This window comes from Cervus canadensis, chromosome 4 (genome assembly GCF_019320065.1).
Source record: "Cervus canadensis isolate Bull #8, Minnesota chromosome 4, ASM1932006v1, whole genome shotgun sequence".
Lineage (NCBI taxonomy): Eukaryota > Metazoa > Chordata > Mammalia > Artiodactyla > Cervidae > Cervus > Cervus canadensis.
Genome location: NC_057389.1, coordinates 74928494 through 74951418, shown reverse-complemented (window position 1 = coordinate 74951418; position 22925 = coordinate 74928494). Strand labels below are relative to the sequence as shown.

General features: G+C 37.1%; 1 pseudogene; it reads right to left on the bottom strand.

Moving 5' to 3' along the window:
* LOC122440896 overlaps window positions 1-22925 on the bottom strand; it is a 115136-nt pseudogene that overhangs the window by 20853 nt on the left and 71358 nt on the right.

The following is a 22925-nucleotide window of genomic DNA, read 5'->3' as shown; positions in this document are numbered from 1 at the left end:
CTAGTGCTTAAAAATTCTCCTGCTTTTTGTCTGAGGCAATTTGAAGTCACTCTCTCTCCCTTTCTGCAATAGCATTGGATAAAATTTTCTTCACCTATTTAACTCAGTCCAGTGCATTTTTTTCTTTAACAAAGTTAGTTACCCACTGGTAATCTGTGAGGCAAAGAACTGACTCATTGGAAAAGACCCTGATGCTGGGAAAGATTGAAGGCGGGAGGAGAAGGGGACGACAGAGGATGAGATGGTTGGATGGCATCACCGACTCAATGGACATGAGTTTGAGTAAGCTCTGGGAGTTGGTGATGGACAGGGAGATCTGGCATGCTGAAGTCCGTGTGGTCACAGAGTCGGACAAGACTGAGTGACTGAACTGAACTGAATCTGTTTATTCTCTGCAATCTTTTTGCCATTTTTCTTTTTTTTTACCAACAGTATGATTATTCTAAATGTATATGAAATTTTGTTACTAAATTTGTCTATAATTCTTTGTGGTACTTCCATGAAGAGAATTCTCTTCCTAAAAACACTGATTTCTGATGAGTTTGTTCAATTAATCTTATGTACACAAATCTCTTTTTTTAATATGCTGGGTGTTTTGTGCTGCACAATGATTGGAGGTAAACAATCACTTAAGTTTTCATAAAACAAAGTTTTCTATTTTCTAGAAAAATATATTTTTGAAATAAAAGAACTTTTTTTTTTCCATAAAAGCTTGCAGTATATTGCCAGAAAGACTCAGTTTTCCCTGGACTATCTCTGTATTAAAACTCAAAGTCTAGTTTCCCAGGAAGCTTCAGTCTTAGATAAGCTGGTTTAATATATTTGTCTTCTCCTTTCAGCTTTCTTTAAGAATAACTATCCCACTAGGTCATAAGAAACATAGACACTGCAAATGATCAATATGTTTTCTATTGGGCTGATGAGCTGCAATAACAATAGTAATAGAGAGAGAGGAAACCAAATGAAGGAGAAAGAGGAAGAAAGAAGAATGATAGAACACTTTTCTATGCTTACTACCACATGATGGAAACTACAACTTTTAACACATACACACACACACATATATATACACATACATATATATACATATACACACACACATATATATATACACACACATACATATATATTTATAATTACAAAATAAATATACACAGCTATTGTATAAAAAGTGCTATATTTAAATATAATTTCAAATTTACTTATATCCCAGTAAATGTAAAGATATTTATATGAGGGATACCAATGTATCTTCAAACAGAGATAAGTACTTCAGAGCAAAAGTGACTCAGCAAACGCACTTTGCTCAAAAGAAAAATGAAAGATGAATTTAACAGTGGAACCAATCAATGAACAATCCTGCAACAGTGAAAAGTGAGTTACTGCTTCTGTGAGTACCCCTAACATTTTTACTAACTTCCAAACGTATAACAATGACATTTCAGGAAAATTACAATACTTAGAGACAGATTTTTAAAAGAGAAGTTATTCCCTGAACCCATCTCTCTCTCCAGCTATCATGGTAATAAAAATCCCCTGCCCATGGTACCATTTAGCTAGGTCAACCTTCCTACACACTCAAGTAGATAGAACCAAGTACACATATATGCACACAGTAAACTTGCAATATCTTGCTTGGTTTTATAGTAAAGTATGTTTTCAATTTATATAAGCTATTTTCTTCTATATAGAAAAAGGAAAGAAATACAAAAGCAATGAAAGAAATATCACATAGTTCTCACCTTTATAATTCTATTTAATTCATTCTATTCACTGAGGTAAATCTTTTCAGATGTATGAGTTTAAAAATAGTTAATATATTTAGGTGTGTATTACTGTTTGAGAAAAAGATCATATGTCTTATTCATATATGTATTATTTTATATAGCACTTAACTTTAGAATATACATAATTTTCTAATCTTATGTTTTCTAAAAATCAGCAATAAGCACCACAGTCTCACTTTCATATGTTCCTCTTAATTTGAGAAATTTATAAAAGCAATGGACAATATTGTAAAGAATCAAATACACAGAATTGTTTTCTCTTTTTCACGTCTCATCATGCTCCAACATCCAGGTCCCTATTTAGATTTTTTTTTTTTTAATCTGGTTCATAGTCCTCCTACTCCATGTATATCAGAAATACTGAGAAGGACTGCCAAGCATGCAGATGTATTTGCCCAATCCCTGAAGAGTTTATTTGATAACAGCCCAGCTATTCTTGCTGACTTTCAGCAGAGCTATCTTAATTAAACAGTCTCTGACAGGTTTGGGTAAATTTCCAAATAATATAACACTTTTCCCCTAAAAAATAAAAACAAAAATAAGTAAAACAAATGAGCATAATGTTGCTGGCACGTGAAATGAGTACAATTGTATGGTAATTTAACATTCTTTGGCATTGCCCTTCTTTGGGACTGGAATGAAAACCGACCCTTTCCAGTCCTGTGTCCACTGCTGAGTTTTCCAAATTCACTGGCGTACTGAGTGTGGCACTTTAACAGCATCATCTTTTAGGATTTGAAATAGCTCAACTGGAATTCTATCACCTCCACTAGCTTTGTTTGTAGTGATGCTTCTTAAGGCCCACTTGACTTCACACTTCAGGATGTCTGGCTCTAGGTGAGTGATCACACCAATCATGGTTATCTGAGTCATAAGATCTATTCTGTATAGTTGTTCTGTGTATTCTTGCCACCTCTTCTTAATATTTTCTGCTTTTGTCAAGTCCATACCATTTCTGTCCTTTATTCTGACCATCTTAGTCTGAAATGTTCCCTTGGTATCTCTAATTTTCTTGAAGAGATTTCTAATCTTTCCCATTCTATTGTTTTCCTCTATTTCTTTGCATTGATCACTGAGGAAGGCTTTCTTATCTCTCCTTGCTATTCTTTGGAACTCTGCATTCAGATGGATGTACTTTTCCTTTTCTCCTTGCCTTTCGCGTCTCTTCTTTTCTCAGCTGTTTGTCAGGCCTCCTCAGACAATCATTTTGCTTTGTTGCATTTCTTTTTCTTGGGGATGGCCTTGATCTCTGTCTCCTGCACAATGTCATGAATCTCCATCCATAGTTCTTCAGGTACTCTTTCAGATCTAATCCCTTGAATCTATTTGTCACTTCCACTGTATAATCATAAGGAATTTGATTTAGGTCATACCTGAATGGCCTAGTGGTTTTCCCTACTTTCTTCAATTTAAGTCTGAATTTGGCAATAAGGAGTTCATGATCTGAGCCACAGTCAGTTCCTGGTCTTGTTTTTTCTGACCTTATACAGCTTCTCCATCTGTGGCTGCAAAGAATATAATCAATCTGATTTCAGTATTGACTATCTGTTGACGTCCATGTGTAGAGTTGTCTCTTGTGTTGTTGGAATGGGTGTTTGCTATGACCAGTGCATTCTCTTGGTGAAACTCTGTTAGCCTTTGACATGATTCATTTTGTACTCCAAGGATAAACTTACCAGTTACTCCAGGTATCTCTTAACTTCCTACTTTTGCATTCAAGTCCCTTATGATGAAAAGGACATCTTTTTTTGTGTGTTAATTCTAGAAGATCTTGTAGATCTTATAAAACCATTCAATTTCACTGCTGCTGCGTCACTTCAGTCGTGTCCGACTCTGTGCGACCCCATAGATGGCAGCCCACGAGGCTCCTCTGTCCCTGGGATTCTCCAGGCAAGAATACTGGAGTGGGTTGCTATTTCCTTCTCCAATTTCACTAGATGGTACTAAATAATATATGGAAATTATACCAAAGAAACAACATTAGCTCCTGGGGATCAAATAGGTGTTGGACTCTGTGCTGGCATGAAAGGTAAAAAAAAAATGTGGATGGAGTCTAAATGGAGCGTGATATCCAAAAGCAAATCCACTATTAAGAAATCTGCATTTTCACATACCACTCAGATCGTATGCTGCATATAAACACTTCCTTTGAAGGCTACCTTTCTTTTTACATGGAAATTTTCTTTTTAAAATCAATTGTTTTTTGGAGGAAGAAATGAGAAGCTGGTACACAGGAGTGAAGAATCTTCCACAATCTGGCCTCCTTCATCAATATAGCCACACAACTGCATTAACCTAGTGAAGATGCTACCTTCACTGCCAAAGATTACTTATACACATAAAAGTCTCCCATGACCACAGAACAATCAATCTGGATTTCTCTTTTCTTTAATAATAATCCTCCCTATTCCCCACTCTGAAAGTATCTTTATTTTAGTATTTGGACCATATCTGTATCTGAACAAAGAAATTTAACAAATCCTAAAAGAGGTCTGTACAGATGTGAGAGTTGGACAATCAAGAAGGTTGAGCATCAAAAAATTAATGCTTTCAAATCTCTTGAGAGTCCCTTGGACTATAAGGAGATCAAACCAGTCAATTCTAAAGGAAATCAACCCTGAATATTCATTGGAAGGACTGATGCTGAAGCACCAATACTCTGGTCACCTGATGTGAAGAGCCATCTCATTGGAAAAGACCCTGATGTTGGGAAAGACTGGGGGCAGAAGGAGAAGCGGGTAGCAGCGGATGAGATGGTTTGAGAGCATCGTCGACTCAATGGACATGTATTTGAGCAAACTCCAGGAGACAGTGAAGGACACGGAGCCTGGTGTGCTGCAGTTCATGAGGGTGCAAAGAGTTGTACACGACTTAGTGACTGAACAACAACAACAAAACATAAGGGTAGACAAAGAAAAACCATTGAATAACATCCACGAAATATACTGAGCAAGGATAAGTTGTAGTAGCTGTCATGTCTTTCGTCTGCTTCCCTATGACCCTTTTAACTTCGAAGTTCTGTTTGATCCTTTGGTTAGATTTGTAATGTTAGTGAGAAATCACTTATTTTCAAGAAGAAAGAGAGAAAGGCTTGCTGTTTTCCATTAGTGAAGGCTAAGAGAAAACTGTACTGTTACAAAGCTGAAAGTAGCAAAACTATAGAAACAAAAGTAAATAAAAATGAAATAGAGAAGACTTACTCAAATATCTTTAGAGCCACATCACAGAAGGAAACACTCAAGAGCATTCTACAATTTTTGTGTCAATATTAAGCTTGAGTTCTATGATCCAGTGGGATTGATTTAAAATTTCAAAGTGTAAAATAACTTTATAATTATTAATCTTGACTTTTGTATTTTACTGAAATTTTTATTTATGGTTTAGATGAACACCTCACTTTAAAATCTTTAAAGAAAAAGCAGGGTGGATAGGATCACATTTTCATCTCTGTCATACAAGTACTTTTCTCCTAACTTCAAGGAGTAGAATCTATCATCAGGAGAAATACTGTCAGGACCAAATGAGAATTTATAATTTAGGAATTTAAGAAATTTGTTGTAAAAACTTCATAAATGGGAAAGCTCTTTTTTATTGAAACTGTAAAATCTAATTAGGTACCAAATAGACATTTAATTTTTTGTTTATTAAAAGATAATTGCTTTACCATATTGTGCTGATTTCCACCATGCATCAACATAAATCAGCCACAGGTATACATACGTCCCCTCTCTCTTGAATCTCCTTCCCATCTCCCACCCCATCCCAATCCTCTAGGTCGTCATAGAGCACTGGGTTGAGCTCCCTATGTCACAGAGCCTAACAGACATTTAGTGAAAATGAGTGGGTTTACTGATACATATTCATTCCTAATCTACCATTTTTATTGCCATTCTTAATATTACACAGGGCATTTATTATTTACTTAAAAAGATACAAGAAAGACATTTCCCAAATGAGTATTACTGCCTACAGAGAAGAGCCACACTCTGATAAATTATGCCATAAAGCACATTGACCTTAAGAAACTAAATTCCTCCCTCCTTACCCTGGGCTAGTAGCTTTTATCATACCATTGAAAATATCTACTCGTGAAGATTTATTTTTTGCTTGAAAGAAAAAAGTATGTCTTAAAATGAAATCATTTTATATTATATTCAATTGGCAAGTGATAAATTCTGAGAGTAAACATGCTAAAATGCTATTATTTCTTTACTATAATTCTAATAATTGAACAAATCTAAACAGAACAGTCTTTGATGTTTCAGTAAGCATTTTCTTCTAATGATACCATTTTGTTGCTTTTGTAAGAAATGACATCTCTGCCAGGTGCTGAGAATGTGATAGTAAAGAGACAAAAATCTTGTAAGGAGTTTTTTTTTTTTTTTTTACTCTATTAGGAAAGTCATAATCAAGGTAAAGAAATAAAACAGTGTACCAGCCGTGATAGCAGTTAAAGAGAAAAAAGCAGAACAACAATATGAAATTTTTGGAATAGGATTGAAGTTATAAGTAGATTAGCCAGGGAAAGCTTCTTGTGAGTGAAAGATCTGAACGAAGAGAGGCAGTTAGTAATATTGACAAATAGGGGAAAACATACTATAGCAAGAGAGAACAGCCAAGTCACTCAAGCATAGTGGAGCTGAGAAAATCAAGGAAGAGGAGTTGGAAATTAAGTCAAGGAAGTAAAGTACAGCGTGGTTATGTAAGATCTAAGGAGTCAAGATGAGTGGGTTTTGAACAGACAGATGATCTGAGACAGCCAGAAGTTAGAAATGGAAAGCAACATCTCCCACAAAATTGAAAACAATAATGGCCAGCACATAAAGGAAACAGACATTGTGCAAATATGGTCTAAAAAGCAACTAAAAAGTAATGGGGCTTCCGTGGTGGCTCAGACAGTAAAGAATCCACCTGTAATGCGGGAACATTCGATCCCTGAGTTGGGATGATCCCCTGGAGGAGGACATGGCAATCCACTCCAGTATTTTTGCCTGGAGAATCCCCACGGAAAGAGGACCCTGGTGGGCTGCAAGCCATGGGGTTGTAAAGAGTCGGACATGACTGAGCACAGCAAAAAGTAATAGATCTAAATAGTATAAGGGGGCTTCCCTGGTGGCTCAGTGGTAAAGAAACTTCCTGCCAAAGCAGAAGACACGGGTTCAGTCCTTGGTCTGGGAAGACTCCACACGCCAAGGAGCAACTAAGTCCATGCAGCACAGCTCTTAAGCCTGTGCTCCAGAGTCAAGGAGCTACAGCTACTGAGCCTGAGTGCCCTAAAGCCCGTGCTCCAAAACAAGAGAAACGACCACAGTGAAAACTCCATGCGCTGCAACAAAGGGAAGCCCCTCCCTCTGCAACTAACAAAAGTCCATGCGGCAATGGAGACTCAGCACAGGAATAAATAAATAAATTTTAAAATATTGGAAGGATTAGAGAAAAAATTTAGATGTGGAAAAGAGGCAAAGGACATCCAACATGTACAGATTCAGAGCTCTTCCCCACCTCACCTGAAAAAAACAAAACAGGATAAGGGATATATATCTTTTAGAAAAAAAAATAACTTTCTAGAAATAAAAAAGGAAGAAAAGAAGATTAAAATATATATATTAAAAGGTATACTATATTCTAGATAAGATGGATTCAGAATGGTTCATGCTGAAACATATTCTTTAAAAAAAGTCAGTGGAATCTAAAAATAAAGAATTTTGGCAAAAACCTGATTGACTTAGAAAAGTGCAAAAAGTAAGATGGCCTCAGATTTCCAATCAGTAATATCCAAACAAGTAATAATAATAATCCAACAAGGTAATCAAGGAAAGAAAGTGTAAGTCAAGTAGTTTATTTTCACATGTCTGTCCTTCAAGTTTAGGAGCTTCAAGTTTTGAGTATGCAAGAATTCATTTTCATGAGTCTTTCTCAAAAAGACTATTAGAGAATAAATTTCAGACAATCAAAAATTGATTTGAAAACCACTGCAAAAGGACTGCCAAGGATCATTGCATTTAAGTATAGGACTATGTCTAAAACAAATTTAAGTATTAGAATTACAACAAAGAATACAAATATGGTACAATAATTTATATAGTTAGAACTAAGAACTTGGAAAGAAAAGAATGAAAAGTTATTTTTAGATAATGTAAGTTTTGATTAACTGTTGTTAATTTCTTATAACCAAATGTAATAGTGAGAAGTCAAAGCATACCATTAATAATTTTAAAAAATTAAAGATATAATAACATTGCTAACAATTTCAAGAAAATAATCTAGAAATATAGCATTATTATCTAATATCAGGTGGTGGAGACAAGAAGAAGAGACAAAAGGAAGAAGAAATTTGCTTAATGTTTTTCACTGAACAGAAATAATAGACAACATTAGACAAATAATATACAAAAGAAGTAGGCCTTTTCCACTAAAAGTGAAAAATTAAAAATTACCCTCCAGAGTTAGATTATCCTGCATCTTAAACTGAATGTGAGTCAAAATATGAACTGCTGGCTAATTAGCAAGTCTTATACAGTGATACAGCAAGAACTTCCCAACAAATGTGTCAGAGCACACTCATGATGCTAATGATTTACAGGCAGACTGAGATATTAATCCCATCAGGCTTTATGTGTTCAGTGAGGGCCTGAACTAGCCAGACTCCCTAAGGGGTTTTCTCCATCCAACCATGATCAGTCTTTTCTGTTTACCGTAGTAGGTTATAAAATATAATCATTTTCAATATGCTTTAATGCAAGCAGGAAAGAAAAACAGTTTACAACAGGCCAGTGCACAACACATACAAGAATTCTTAAACTGTTCTTTGGTTACTCACCCACATGTAATTGTTATCTGGGAATTCAATTTAAGAAAACTCTAGAAAAGTATTAGAGAGTATTAAAATGAAAATTATCAGGTAAATTGAAACTTTGAGAGGAAGAATAAATTGGTAATTATGGTAGAACTGGTTTTAATTAGACATAAAAGAAATTTTTTCTGACTTACTAGTTTGCAAGTAAATTACTACAGTATTTTATGGAGTGATGGAGAGAAATGATGTCTATGATAGTAAAATTCAAAACACAGGGTAGGCAAATAATCTCACTGCTTCTGAGATCCATTCATTGGGTAAAAACTAATACTTAAAATATCACCTTCACACTGTCCCTTGTGAAAGCCATTATACAATTTGATTGTTGGGAGGGGAAAAAAAAAAGAGTGACAGTAAATAATCAAGAATAAAATTCAAGATATTTCTTTTTCAAGGATAGTGGATTTAACATTCTACATAGAATATTTTACTTTCAGGATGGTTTGACTTTATAGACCTTATTGTCCCAAATGGCGCCAATGATATCATTACCACAACCATCTGTGCCCTAAGCCAGAGTCACCCTTTAAAACCAACAGGCACAAGCTTCAAATTCTCACACTGTGGCAGAGAAGAACATATTCCAAAGTCAAAGGCAATATTTTTTCAGTCTAAGAGCTACAAATGAGAGGACTAGATATTATAGACTACATGTATGGGAATATCTAAAATCATATATGACATTTCTTAACACGTTTTGAAGAAAAGAGTTAAATTTCCAAAGCATTTATATCAGATTTTTGTGCATTTTTAATTAATAAAGCCCTTCCCAGGTGGATCAAGTGATAAAGAATTTGCCTGCCAATGCAGGAGCTGAAGGCTTCAATCCCTGAGTTGGGAAGATCCCCTGGAGAAGGAAATGGCAACCCACTCCAGCAATCTGGCCTGGAAGATTCCATGGACAGAGGAGCCTGGCGGGCTACAGTCACAGGGTCGCAAAGCTGAGCACACAGCACACATACCGAAAGAGCCAGGCGGCAGCCTTAGCTGAGAGTTCAACGGAACTTCTGAAGCGCTCCCTGGAAAATGGTTGGATTGGGGCCAAGACCTCTAATCATGCAAAGTACAGAATTTCAGAGGCAAGAAATAAAACATCCTGTGGTAAGTCAAGAGGAATGATGCTCAGTGGGACAGCTTCTGCTCTGCACCTTGTATTCTTCCCATTAGAGAAAAAGTGTAGTATTAAAGTACTTGCCACAATTTATATACTGCGTAACTGAGGAAGGACTTTCTAAACTTGCAGAGTATTGCCTCTAAATTGGTGTTTTAACTTTGTCTTTTGTTGTTAATTCCAATACTTTAGGAACTTTTGAGTAGTGGAGTATGTGCCAGAGAAATAGATTCCATGATTCTAGGTACATTTCCATTGAGGGAAAGCAGGTTCCCTGATCAGGTCTGATATGATATCCCATGCTGACAGACTGAACATCCTGTTTAGATAATGGTACTAACTGAAGCCCTGTAAAGATGAAAAGCAAACTCAGAGTCAGAATGTGTCTTTCCTGTTAGAATAACTATATGACCTTTCCAGAATGAAAGGATTCAAAGAATAAACTTGCCACTAAATGGACAATAGGAATTCCAGAGGAATACAGTGGCTACCCACTCCAGTATTCTTGCCTGGAGAATGCTACGGACTTAGGAGCCTAGTAGGCTGCAAATGGGGTCACAAAGAGTCAAACACAACTAAGCAATTAACATAGTTTCAGCAGCAACTAAATGAACCTTTCTGAAAGGGAGCCCATGCTTTTGTGCCTACACATAGCCTCCTCTCTGCCACCATGACCACTTTAGTTTTGGGTTGAAAAACTTGCTCAGTTCTAAAATTGGACAAGGAAAAAGGTGACCTTTCATTGGAAAGCCAGCACTTGACTTTTAAGACATCTATCCTTACCTTCTTCTGCTGGTGTAAACTGAATGGCACCCTTGTTGGCTGCTCATTTCTTTTTCTCTTAGTGATGGCATATTCTGTTAACCATCTCCATAGCACTCTAGTCAAATTCCTCTAGCTTCCATTCCTACCCTACTACTCTATGATAACTGTATCTACCCAACTCTTGGAGGTTAAGTGCTCCTATGTGGCCTCTGTTTCTTTCATGATTCCATCACCTCACTGATATTTATGAGCCTGTGTATACCCCCTTGACCTCCCCATGAACATCATATTTCAATAGGTTTTCCAAATTTAGTATCTCCTCCAGCTTGCCCAGTACTCTGAAACTTTTAATACTTCTTAACACCAAGTGTCACTGCAATTCTGCCATTTCTACTTCACTTACCATGAGCCATCAGTTTTTCCATAGGTCCTGACCAGGGTCCTAAAAGGTGATGCTGTGAAAGTGCTGCACTCAATATGCCAGCAAATTTGGAAAACTCAGCAGTGGCCACAGGACTTGAAAAGGTCAGTTTTCATTCCAATCCCAGAGAAAGGCAATGCCAAAGAATTCTCAAACTACCACACAATTGCACTCATCTTACACACTAATAAGGTAATGCTCAAAATTCTCCAAGCCAGGCTTCAACAATATATGAACTGTGAACTTCCAGATGTTCAACCTGGTTTTCGAAAAGGCAGAGGAACAAGAGACCAAATTGCCAACATCTACTGGATCATTGAAAAGGCCAGAGAGTTCCAGAAAAACATCTATTTCTGCTTTATTGACTATGCCAAGCCTTTGAATGTGTGTATCACAATAAACTGGACATTTCTTAAGGGGATGGGAATACCAGACCACCTGACCTACCTGAGAAATCTGTATGCAGGTCAGAAAGCAACAGTTAGAACTGGACATGGAACAACAGACTGGTTCCAAATAGGAAAAGGAGTATGTCAAGGCTGTGTATTGTCACCCTGCTTATTTAACTTATATGCAGAGCACATCATGCGAAACGCTGGACTGGATGAAGCACAAGCTGGAATCAAGATCGCCAGAAGAAATATCAAACACCTCAGATATGCAGATGACACCACCCTTGTGGCAGAAAGTAAAGAAGAAATAAAGAGCCTCTTGATGAAAGTGAAAGAAGAGAGTGAAAAAGTTGGCTTAAAGCTCAACATTCAGAAAACTAAGATCATGACATCTGGTTCCATCACTTCAGGGCAAATAGATGGGGAAAGAGTGGAAACAGTGGCTGACTTTATTTATTTATTTTTTTTGGCTCCAAAATCACTACAGATAGTGACTGCAGCCATTAAATTATAATTGCTTGCTCCTTGGAAGGAAACTTATGACCAACCTAGATAGCATATTAAAAAGCAGAGCCATTACTTTGCCAACAAAGATTCATCTAGTCAAAGCTATGGTTTTTCCAGTAGTCATGTATGGATGTGAGAGTTGGACTATAAAGTAAGCTGAGCGCTGTAGAATTAATGCTTTTGAACTGTGGTGTTGGAGAAGACTCTTGAGAGTCCCATGGACTGCAAGGAGATCCAACCAGTCCATCCTGAAGGAGATCAGTCCTGAGTGTTCATTGAAAGGACTCATGTTGAAGCTGAAACTCCAATACTTTGGCCACCTGATGTGAAGAACTGACTCACTGGAAAAGACCCTGATGCTGGGAAAGATTGAAGGAGGGAGGAGAAGGGGAAGACAGAGGGTGTGATGGTTGGATGGCATCACTGACTCAATGGACATGAGTTTGAGTAGGCTCCGGGAGTTGGTGATGGATGGGGAGGCCTGGTGTGCTGCAGTCCACGGGGTCACAAAGTGTCAGACATGACTGAGTGACGGAACTGAACTTACCAGGCTATTTAGACTTATATCCTCAGAGCTTGGTCCCAAATAAATAAACTCAGAATACAATCCCACTTATACTCTACTGGCTCTTGCTGGTCGGTTTACAATTCTTATAGCGTATAAAACAGCTTAGGTTATAACTTAATCCTAGTTTAAGGCCTAGATGCCAGTAAGAAAGGTGGAATTTCATCTTACATGCCATACATGACTTGTAGAGAAAAAGTATTTACACCATCTTAAGGCAATGAGAGACCTCTTAGTAGGGAAGGTTATACCACTTCTGCAGGCTCAGAGAACTCAGAGGAATCTGGTAACTTGTTATTTTGGTGAACATTAATCCATTCTCATTCTTTATATCTGGGTCCCATTTTTTCCCCCACCAGGGTTCTGATCTTAGAAAGCAAATCTTGCTTTGTTGAGAATTTAATCTCTTTTGGAAACTGGCTTTTCTGATAATTAGGACCTGGGACCTATTCTCAGCTTGCACTTCCCTCCTACTATAGGAGACATTAGCCTCTGCATGTGTGACCAAGGAAGACTTCCAGCTTTTACATTCAGCTTGTAACTGATAATTAATCACTCTCAGGGTTTTCCAGGAAAAAAAATAATAATCTTCCAAAGCAATGATGAAAGTGGATGTATGTGTTTACTACAGTCTCCTCCTGCCACCTCAGAATATTCATTTATACTAAGTATCTTCTCTTTGGGCTAATGTTATAGGGTTTTATTTATTTCCCTATCAAGGCATCTGCTTTAGTATAGGAAGCATTCAAGTTTATGGCATTCCATCTACTTTATAGTTGCTCCATTCTTACAATCAAATTCTGGACCTAATTTTTTAGCATGATCTTCTCTCTTGCTTCAGGATATGAGACTATCTTTAAATGTTGCCATAGATACCTTCTGGCTTTTAGAGCTTGCTATGAGTAAAGAGTTGACTACACTGATCTTGTATTATTTGTCTTCAAAACTGTGATGGCAGTTAACAAAAGCCAGCCAAGGCTTTAAAATCACCATTGCCCTTACATCTTTCAATTATCAGAGCTATTGCATAAACTAATTACTCTTCTGTTTAAACATCATCTCAATTTACTACTCATGGAGTTCATGGCAAGAAAGATGGTAAAGATGGTCCATAAATAGTCAATGGTTATTACCTCTCTTTCCCCATACTACTGAAAAAGGTTCCTTGTTACCATCCGACTAATGATCAATTCAACTGTAGAATAATATTTCACAATTCTGTTTTGTTGGGCCACTTCCTTTACAAGCACGGTAATGTGGTGGAAAAAGCCCTCAGGAAAAAGAACAGAAAGATTTAGAGGGTTGATGTATAAATATATTGTCCCATATGTTTACTGTCCACAGTAGCTACTGAGAGTTGAGCTGAAGTTAAGTGTGGGGGTGGGAGTGGACATCAAAAATCAAAAGTGAAACGTGAAAGTCACTCAGTCGTGTCCAACTCTTTGGGACCTCATGAACTATACAGTTCACGGAATTCTCCAGCCCAGAACACTGGAGTGGGTAGCCTTTCCTTCTCCAGGGGATCTTCCCAGCCCAGGGATCGAACCCAGGTCTCCCACATTGCAGGCCGATGCTTTACCAACTGAGCCACAAGGGAAGTGCAATATACTGGAGTGGGTAGCCTGTCCCTTCTCCAGCGGATCTTAACCCAGGAATTGAAAGGGGTTCTCCTGCATTGCAGGCAGATTCTTTATCAACTGAGCCATCAAGGAAGCCCCAAAATCAAAACTGCATCCTAAAATCACTTAATCATTCTTCTTTAAAAGGTAATTCTAACGAACTGCTTGAACATGTTTACCCTCTGCCTACTCCATAATTTTCCAAAGAATACATCTTGTTTTTCAGTCACTCAGTTGTGTCCAACTGTTTGCAGCCCTAAAGACTGCAGCATGCCAGATTCCCTGTCTGTCACTGTCTCCTGGAGTTTCCTCAAACTAATGTCCATTGAGTTGATGATGCCATTTCATCCTCTGCAGTCCCCTTCTCCTGCTGCCCTCAATCTTTCCCAGCATCGGGGTCTTTTCCAGTGAGTCAGCTCTTTGCACCAAGTGGGCCAAAGTGTTAGAACTTCAGCTTCAGCATCGGTCCTTCCAATGAATACAGGGTTGATTTCCTTTAGAATTAACTAGTTTGATCTCTTTGCTGTCCAAGGGACTGTCAAGAGTCTTCTCCTGCATCAAAGTTTGAAAGAATCAATTCTTTTGTACTCAGACTTCTTTATGATCCAACTCTCACATCTGTACATGATTACTGGAAAAAGCATAGCTTTGACTATATGGATCTTTGTTGGCAAACTGATGTCTCTTCTTTTTAATATGCTAAGTTTGTCAAAGCATTTCTTCCAAGGAGTAAGCATCTTTGAATTTCATGACTGCAGTCACCATCCACAGTGATTTTGGAGCCGAAGAAAATAAAGTCTCTCACAGTTTCCATTTTTTCCCCATTTGTTTGCCACAAAGTGATAGGACCAGATGCCAAGATCTTAGTTTTCTGAATTCTGAGTTTTAAGCTAGCTTTATCATTCTTCTCTTTCACCTTCATCAAGAGGCTCTTAATTTCCTCTTCATTTTCTGCCATTAGCATGGTGTCATCTGCATATTGAGGTTATTGATATTCCTCCTGGTGATCTTGATTCCAACTTGAGCTTCATCCAGACCAGCATTTCACATGATGTACTCTGCATAGTTAAATAAGCTGGGTGACAGTATACGGCCTTGATGTACTTCTTTCCCAATTTTAAACCAGTTCATTGTTCCATGTCCAGTTCTAACTGTTGCTTCTTGACCTGCATACAGGTTTCTGAGGAGGCAGATGAGGTGGTCTGGTATTCCCATCTCCTTAAGAATTTTCTAGCTTCTTATGATCTATACAGTCAAAAGCTCTACTGTAGTCTATGAAGCAAAAGTAAATGTATTCTTGGAATTCCCTTGCTTTTTATATGATCCATTGGATGTTGGCAATTTGATTTCTGGTTCCTCTGCCTTTTCTAACCCCAGCTTGTACATCTGGAATTTCTTGGTTCAGTTACTGCTGAAGCCTAGTTTGAAGGATTTTGAGCATTACATCGAAAGATAAAAATATCAATTTGAATATTCATTTAATCCATTGTTTATACCCATTTTCATGATTGGTTCAATCACAGAGACAAATCTATGACATTTGAGCCAGTCTATACCAAGAAACAAATGTCCTATAAAACCATATTTGCTGCAGCATCTTAAATGATTTAACCTAGGGTAGATTTTAGTTATACTTTATCCTAAAATGAGTTTTGAAAGAAGTCTTTTTTTATATTAAAAGTCAATCCAATCAACTTGCTTCAAAGAGTAGTATTAATGATATTACACAGTGATGAGTAATATCCTGACTCAATTTTGAAAGTTCTAATGGAAAAATAGTAAAACTGAATAAAGAGGTAAAATCTAAATGACTATATCTGGAGTGAGAGATAGTGAAACATCAGTGGAGAGTTAAGGGAGAGGAAAATTGAGTTTGCTTCATCATTCTTAACTATGGTTTCAGCCTTTTTCCCCCCCAAAATTCAGCTCCTTTTTCGAAATGCTTTTGAGTCAGTTCTAATGAGGCGAATGAACCTACAGCCTATTATACAGAGTGAAGTAAGTCAGAGAAAAACCAATATTGTGTATTAATGCATATGTATGGAATTTAGAAAGATGGTACTGATGAACCTGTCTGCAGGGCATCAGTGGAGACACAAACATAGAGAACAGACTTGCGGACATGGGTGAGATTAAGGGAAGGATAGAGTGAGATGAATGGAGAAAGTAGCGTAGATGCAGATATACTGCCATGTATAAAATAGACAGCCAATAGAAATTTGCGGTATGACTCAGGAAAATCACACTGGGGCTCCGTAACAATCTAAGGGGGCAGGAAAGAGCGGGAGGTGGGAGGGAGGTACTAAGTCATGTTGATGTATGGCAGAAGTGAAATCAATATTGTAAAGCAATTCTTCTTCAATTAAAAAAATAAATTAAAATTCAGTTCCATTTTCAAGATTGATAGAAAAAGTGATTAAAAGTATTCTAAGATTAGTAAGTAAATTTTAGAGGGAGAATAATCCTATAATTATAGTATAAATATCTTCTTACTGGTAGACAATCAAAGACATATTCAATTCATAACAATAACATATAACATCATTTTCATAATGAGTGGATCAGAGAGCAGAGTTTAAAAGTGTACATCAATATTACAGACTTGGATAATCTTTTTTGCAAAAGTTATGGAAACGAGTTATCAATATTCTCTACTACTGCTTTCTTAGCCATACCCTATATCCTTCTATGATGACAAATGGTAAATATCTACTTTCTCAATTGATATCTCATTTTAAAGGAAAGTATTTTATTACCAATAAAGAAAAATTATTATGCTTAATCTGGGTTTCATAAATTAATAATATTGAAGAAATTAGAATTTATAACTTTTGTACTATTTTCTTTAACACATAGCTTAAGAATATAAGTGATAAAGACTACATGTTAAATGGAACAACATATAGTTAAAATTTAAACCAAAAATGAAATTCACAAGACCTCAATAAAAATCTGACTTCCTAAAAATATTATTTTCATTAACATAATCTACAAAAATTTATTCCTTCACTTTCTATTTTTTTTGCATATTATTTTCTTATTTCCCTAGAAACAGTACAAGTTATCTCAGACCAAGATAACTGTTGTCTCACATTTGCTTCGCTCACTTGTTGACTTTCTCATTGATTTTCCATCTGGCCCAAAACAGTGTTTTTGTAAAAGTTTAGAGAAAAGATAAAAGGAAGCTTTTTATGAAATTCTCTTAATACTCTCACCTGCTTATGATGTAGTGAGCCTTCAATCAAAGGATAAGAGGAAAGGATAATTGGATTCAAGTAAGAAGAAACAAAATTAGAGATGGCTCATGCTATCTATGGAAAACACACACAAATTTAATGACAGTTGATGAAGAACTGTGAAGTATCTAAAAACGTGAAATATAAATATTTACAACACAGGGAGCTGCTCCAAAACTTCAACCCCCACTACTGTGCCCAAAATGATTTTGGGCCACTCTTCTCAATTGCACTTTCCATAAACCCACAAAGAAGATGATGCAAAATCCTTATTTTTATAAATCATCACAGCAAACCTATTACTTCTATTTTACAGATTAAAAAAAAAACATACTCAGAAACATGTGTTAAATAACTTTTCCTAAAATTGGGGCTTCTAACTCCGTCTTTATATGTTAAAACCTTCAATCTCATAATATTTGCTCCTGTTTCTCACACATATATCAATCTCAACTCTTTATCTCATGTGCCCATACCCTATTTGTCTTTTCCTTTCTTCCTTTGAATTCACTCCACACACTCAATTATCTTTACAGGTGATGTCTCCACTATAAGGATTTTATAGTACAGATTTCCCTTTGCTCATGGAACTCAGCTCTATATATACTAGCATCAATCATTTCCCTTATGCCATTTTAAAGATAAAATCAATTCCCCTTTTGAAGCAACTCTAATACTTTGATAAACTGTTAAATTTACAGCAAAGACAGAGGATATCTTTTTTCTGAAGTGTTTGGTGTATTATTGAACTCTATCCAGAACATCTTTTCTATTAAAGACAGTATCTGTGCCATAATCTGTGAATTCAAAATTACAAGCATAGCACTGACCCCAGAGCTTGTTAAATAGCTTCCCCACCACATACACACACATACACACACACACATATACACATACACACAAAGCCTTATGAACTTGCTACTAAGCAAAGACCTATCAAAATTCAACTAGAAAAAAATGGAATCCTTTTTAAAAATTGGTCCAATATTTGACTTGAAAGATTAAAAGCAAAAGAAAATTTATGAAAGATAATGATATAATTAGTGTCCTTGGATAGTTTTCCAAATTTAAGTTTACACCTACAAGCAACACAGAAATTGTTTTCAAATTTTTATTTGAAGCCTCTACAATAAAAAAGAATTGTCATTTTATTTTCTTTGCCTGTATCATTATGAAATCTAAAAAATACTAATGTACCAAACACAGCACAACTCAAAACAGATATCCCAAATAAGTAAATTAAAAGAGGGTTGTCAAATGAAAAACAGCCCTGATGAAGGTCCCTGCATTAGATCTATATATTTCTATATTACATAGGAATTAGTGGATATAAAAGGACAATATATTACAGTTAATTGACAGAGTCATATTCAGAAACAGATTTATCTTTTTCTCAATTTAAATCCTTTCTTCTGATACAGTTTGTAAAGGAAAGATTTTGGTGGCATCTGTCCTTATGGTATAGCAGAGAACAACTCAATGGAGCTTGTAAAGCTTAAATATTTTGTTCCTTCAAATTTTACATCTACATGCTTTTATCAAAAAAAAAAAGAAGCCAAACAGATAAATTTGATTAATGAAAATATTCCCAAATCTACAAAATATATTCATATGTATATATATATAAGATTTTAGGTCAGAAGGTTAATTGGTGACACGTAGAATATATATCCAGCCATATAATACAAACAAACATCAACCTAATGAAATCCTTTCTTTTCTGGTTCTGGTCTTCCTGTCATTTACACCTGTGATTAAATTTTTAGGATAGCAAAGTTCTGAGAATCACTATATCATAGAAGGAAGAATTAATGAAGAGATAAGACAAAGTGTTGATAGAACAGATATTCTTAAAGTGCATAATAGCAGGCAAGCAAGAGCACAGTTTGAAGAATTAGCCAAGGAAATAGTAGGATAAATCAAAATAATCTTAGGTGGAGAGCATCAATTTAGAGAAAATTAGACAACAAATGGTCTTCCTTGTGACTCAGTGTTAAATAACCCACCTGCCAATGCAGGGGACATGGGTTCAATCCCTGAGTTGGGTGAGAAGATCCCCTGGAGAAGGAAATGGAAAACCACTCCAGTATTCATGCCTGGGAAATCCCGTAGAAAGAGGATCCTGGGTGGGCTACAGTTCATGGTGTAGAAGAAATGAAAATATGAGACAAATACAGAAACCCTTGAAAAAAGATCTAAAAAGAGTGTGATGACTTGTTTCAAGAGGAAATTTGATTTTGTGAAAATGTTAATGATGTAATATCTAAAAATTAATAGTCATAGACTAGATAAGCCTCTTTGCTTCTCACTTAAGTTAAGGTGGTATTAGAAGACTCCTTATTTAGGCCTATACTGTATGGGAAATGGAATTAACAGGATTAAGAGTAATTGTAGTTCTGTCTACCAGATCTAATGCTTTACTTTCTGGCTTATCTTTGTAGATTGTTCCTCTCCCAGGCTGTTTGGATGACCCTTAGAAAATTTACACTAGAAGAAAGAAGCTGTAGTTTTTTTCAAACCAACTTTTACTTCACTTCACTTATGGCAGGAAGCGAAGAAGAACTAAAGAGCCTCTTGAAAGTGAAAGAGGAGAATGAAAAAGCTGGCTTAAAGCTCAACATTCAAAAAACTAAGATCATGGCATCTGGGCCCATCACTTCAAGGTGAATAGATGGGGAAACAGTGGAAACAGTGGCTGACTTTATTTTGGGGGGGGCTCCAAAATCACTGCAGATGCTGACCGCAGCCATGAAATTAAAAGGCACTTGCTCCTTGGAAGTAAAGCTATGGCCAACCTAGACAGCATATTAAAAAGCAGAGACATTACCTTGCCAACAAAGGTCCCTCTAGTCAAGGCTATGGTTTTTCCAGTAGTCATGTATGGATGTGAGAGTTGGACTATAAAGAAAGCTGAGTGCCAAAGAATTGATGCTTTTGAACTGTGGTGTTGGAGAAGACTCTTGAGAGTCCCCTGGACTGCAAGGAGATAAAACAAGTCAATCCTAAAGGAAATCAGTTCTGAATATTCATTGGAAGGACTGATTTTGAAGCTGAAACTCCAATACTTTGGCCACCTGATGTGAAGAACTGACTCCTTAGAAAAGACCCTGATGCTGGGAAAGATTGACGGCAGGAGGAGAAGGGGATGACAGAGGATGAAATGGTTGGATGACATCACCGACTCAATGGACATGAATTTGAGCAAGCTCTAGGAGTCGGTGATGGACAGGGAAGCCTGGCGTGCTGCAGTCCAAAGGGTCGCAAAGAGTCAGACAAGACTGAGGGACTGAACTGAACTAAACTGAACTGGAATGCAGCACTCCAGGTTTCCCTGTCATTCACCATCTCCTGGAGTTTGCTCAAAATCATGCCCACTGTAATGTTCTTTATCTTTCTGGCTTACTTCACTCTGTATAATGGGCTCCAGTTTCATCCATCTCATTAGAACTGGTTCAAATGAATTCTTTTTAATGGCTGAGTAATATTCCATGGTGTATATGTACCACAGCTTCCTTATCCATTCATCTGCTGATGGGCATCTAGGTTGCTTCCATGTCCTGGCTATTATAAACAGTGCTGCAATGAACATTGGGGTGCACGTGTCTCTTTCAGATCTGGTTTCCTCAGTGTGTATGCCCAGAAGTGGGATTGCTGGGTCATATGGCAGTTCTATTTCCAGTTTTTTAAGAAATCTCCACACTGTTTTCCATAGTGGCTGTACTAGTTTGCATTCCCACCAACAGTATAAGAGGGTTCCCTTTTCTCCACACCCTCTCCAGCATTTATTGCTTGTAGACTTTTGGATAGCAGCCATCCTGACTGGCGTTACAGCATACTAACACATATATATGGAATTTAGAAAGATGGTAACGACAACCCTATATGCAAAACAGAAAAAGAGACACAGAAATACAGAACAGACTTTTGAACTCTGTGGGAGAAGGTGAGGGTGGGATGTTTTGAAAGAACAGCATGTATATTATCTATAGTGAAACAGATCACCAGCCCAGGTGGGATGCATGAGACAGGTGCTCAGGCCTGGTGCACTGGGAAGACCCGGAGGAGTCAGGTGGAGAGGGAGGTGGGAGGGGGGATCGGGATGGGGAATACGTGTAAATCTATGGCTGATTCATATCAATGTATCACAAAACCCACTGAAAAAATAAATAAATAAATTAATTAATTAAAAAAAAAATCATGCCCACTGAGTCAGTGATGCCATCCAACAATCTCATTCTCTGATTAGCCTGATGCTTCATGAAAACACCAACATGTCATTTCCCTTAAAAAAAAGCAGTCAGTATGGAACAGACTGGGTCAGACAACCAGGGATATACCAGGTCACACCTAAAGGAAGTCAATGGCTTTGTCACCCTGGCTTCCACCACTATCGATAGGAATATACACCTTAGGATTCCCTTGAGTTTGAAACAAGTGTGCCACTTCAGATATGACTCCAACAAATTTACCTTTAGTACAAGCCTGATGGATCAAGAATTCTGTATTCCATTTGTATTACCATTTATCAGCTATTTTTTTATTTGGCCTTCTGTAGAACTGGAAGACGTAATTGCCCACATCAAAGTCTTAATAAAATTCACCCAACAGGCCTTAAATGATAGTAATCAGGCTATTAACCTACTGAATTCTAACGTCTTTATGATGAGGAAAGCAGTATTACAAAATCCCATGGCCCTTAACATCCTTAACAGCATCTCAAGGAGACATCAGCAGCACAATTCAAACTCATTGGTGTGCTCTACACCAGATGGATATTCTGATATGGCCCATTTAATGACCCACATGGAAACACGTCTGCCTGCAGTGATTCACTTCCTAGTCTTGGTGATTTTTTTGATCTTCTAAGGAGCTGGTTTGGTTCTGAAATCTCATGGTTTAAATCTCTAGTTATGACCTCATTCACACTACTAGCTATGTTCCTTATATCCTGTCAATTTTGTAAGACAGAACTGTTGTTTCTTGCATTATCTATTGTGTAACTAGGTCTTGGACAAAATCAATGATGGCTGAGCATCTTGAAGTCACTGATCACATACATAGCTCTATATGGATTGCATAGTCATATATAGACTATATATATACAGTAGACATATATAGACTCTAGATATAGTCATATATAGTCTAACTCTATGAGAGCTTCCGGACTGTAGCCTGCCAAGCTCCTCTGTCCATGGGATTTTTCAGGCAATACTGGAGTGGACTGTCATTTCCTCCCTCGGTGTCCCCTGCATTGCTGTCAGATTCTTTACCTGCTGATGTGGATAGCTGACTCATTGGAAAAGATCCCAAAGCTGCGAAAGAAGGAAGGTAAAAAGAGAAAGGGGCAGTAGAGGATGAGATGGTTAGATAGCATCACCAACTCAAAGGACATGAGTTTGAGCAAACTTTGGAAGGTACTCAAGCACAGTGAAGCCTGGCAAGATGCAGGCCATGGGGGTCGCAAAGAGTCAGACACAACTTAGTGACTGAACAACAACAAATAGCTCTATATAAAATTGCAATAGTATGACTCTATACATGGGAAGAAGCATAAACAGACATTTTCTGGATCATAAAAGACTAGTAAGCTAGGATTTAGAGAATTTTTAGGTTATTAACAGGGCTTAATCCAAATACAGCACATGGATGACCTGATCTCCCCTGAT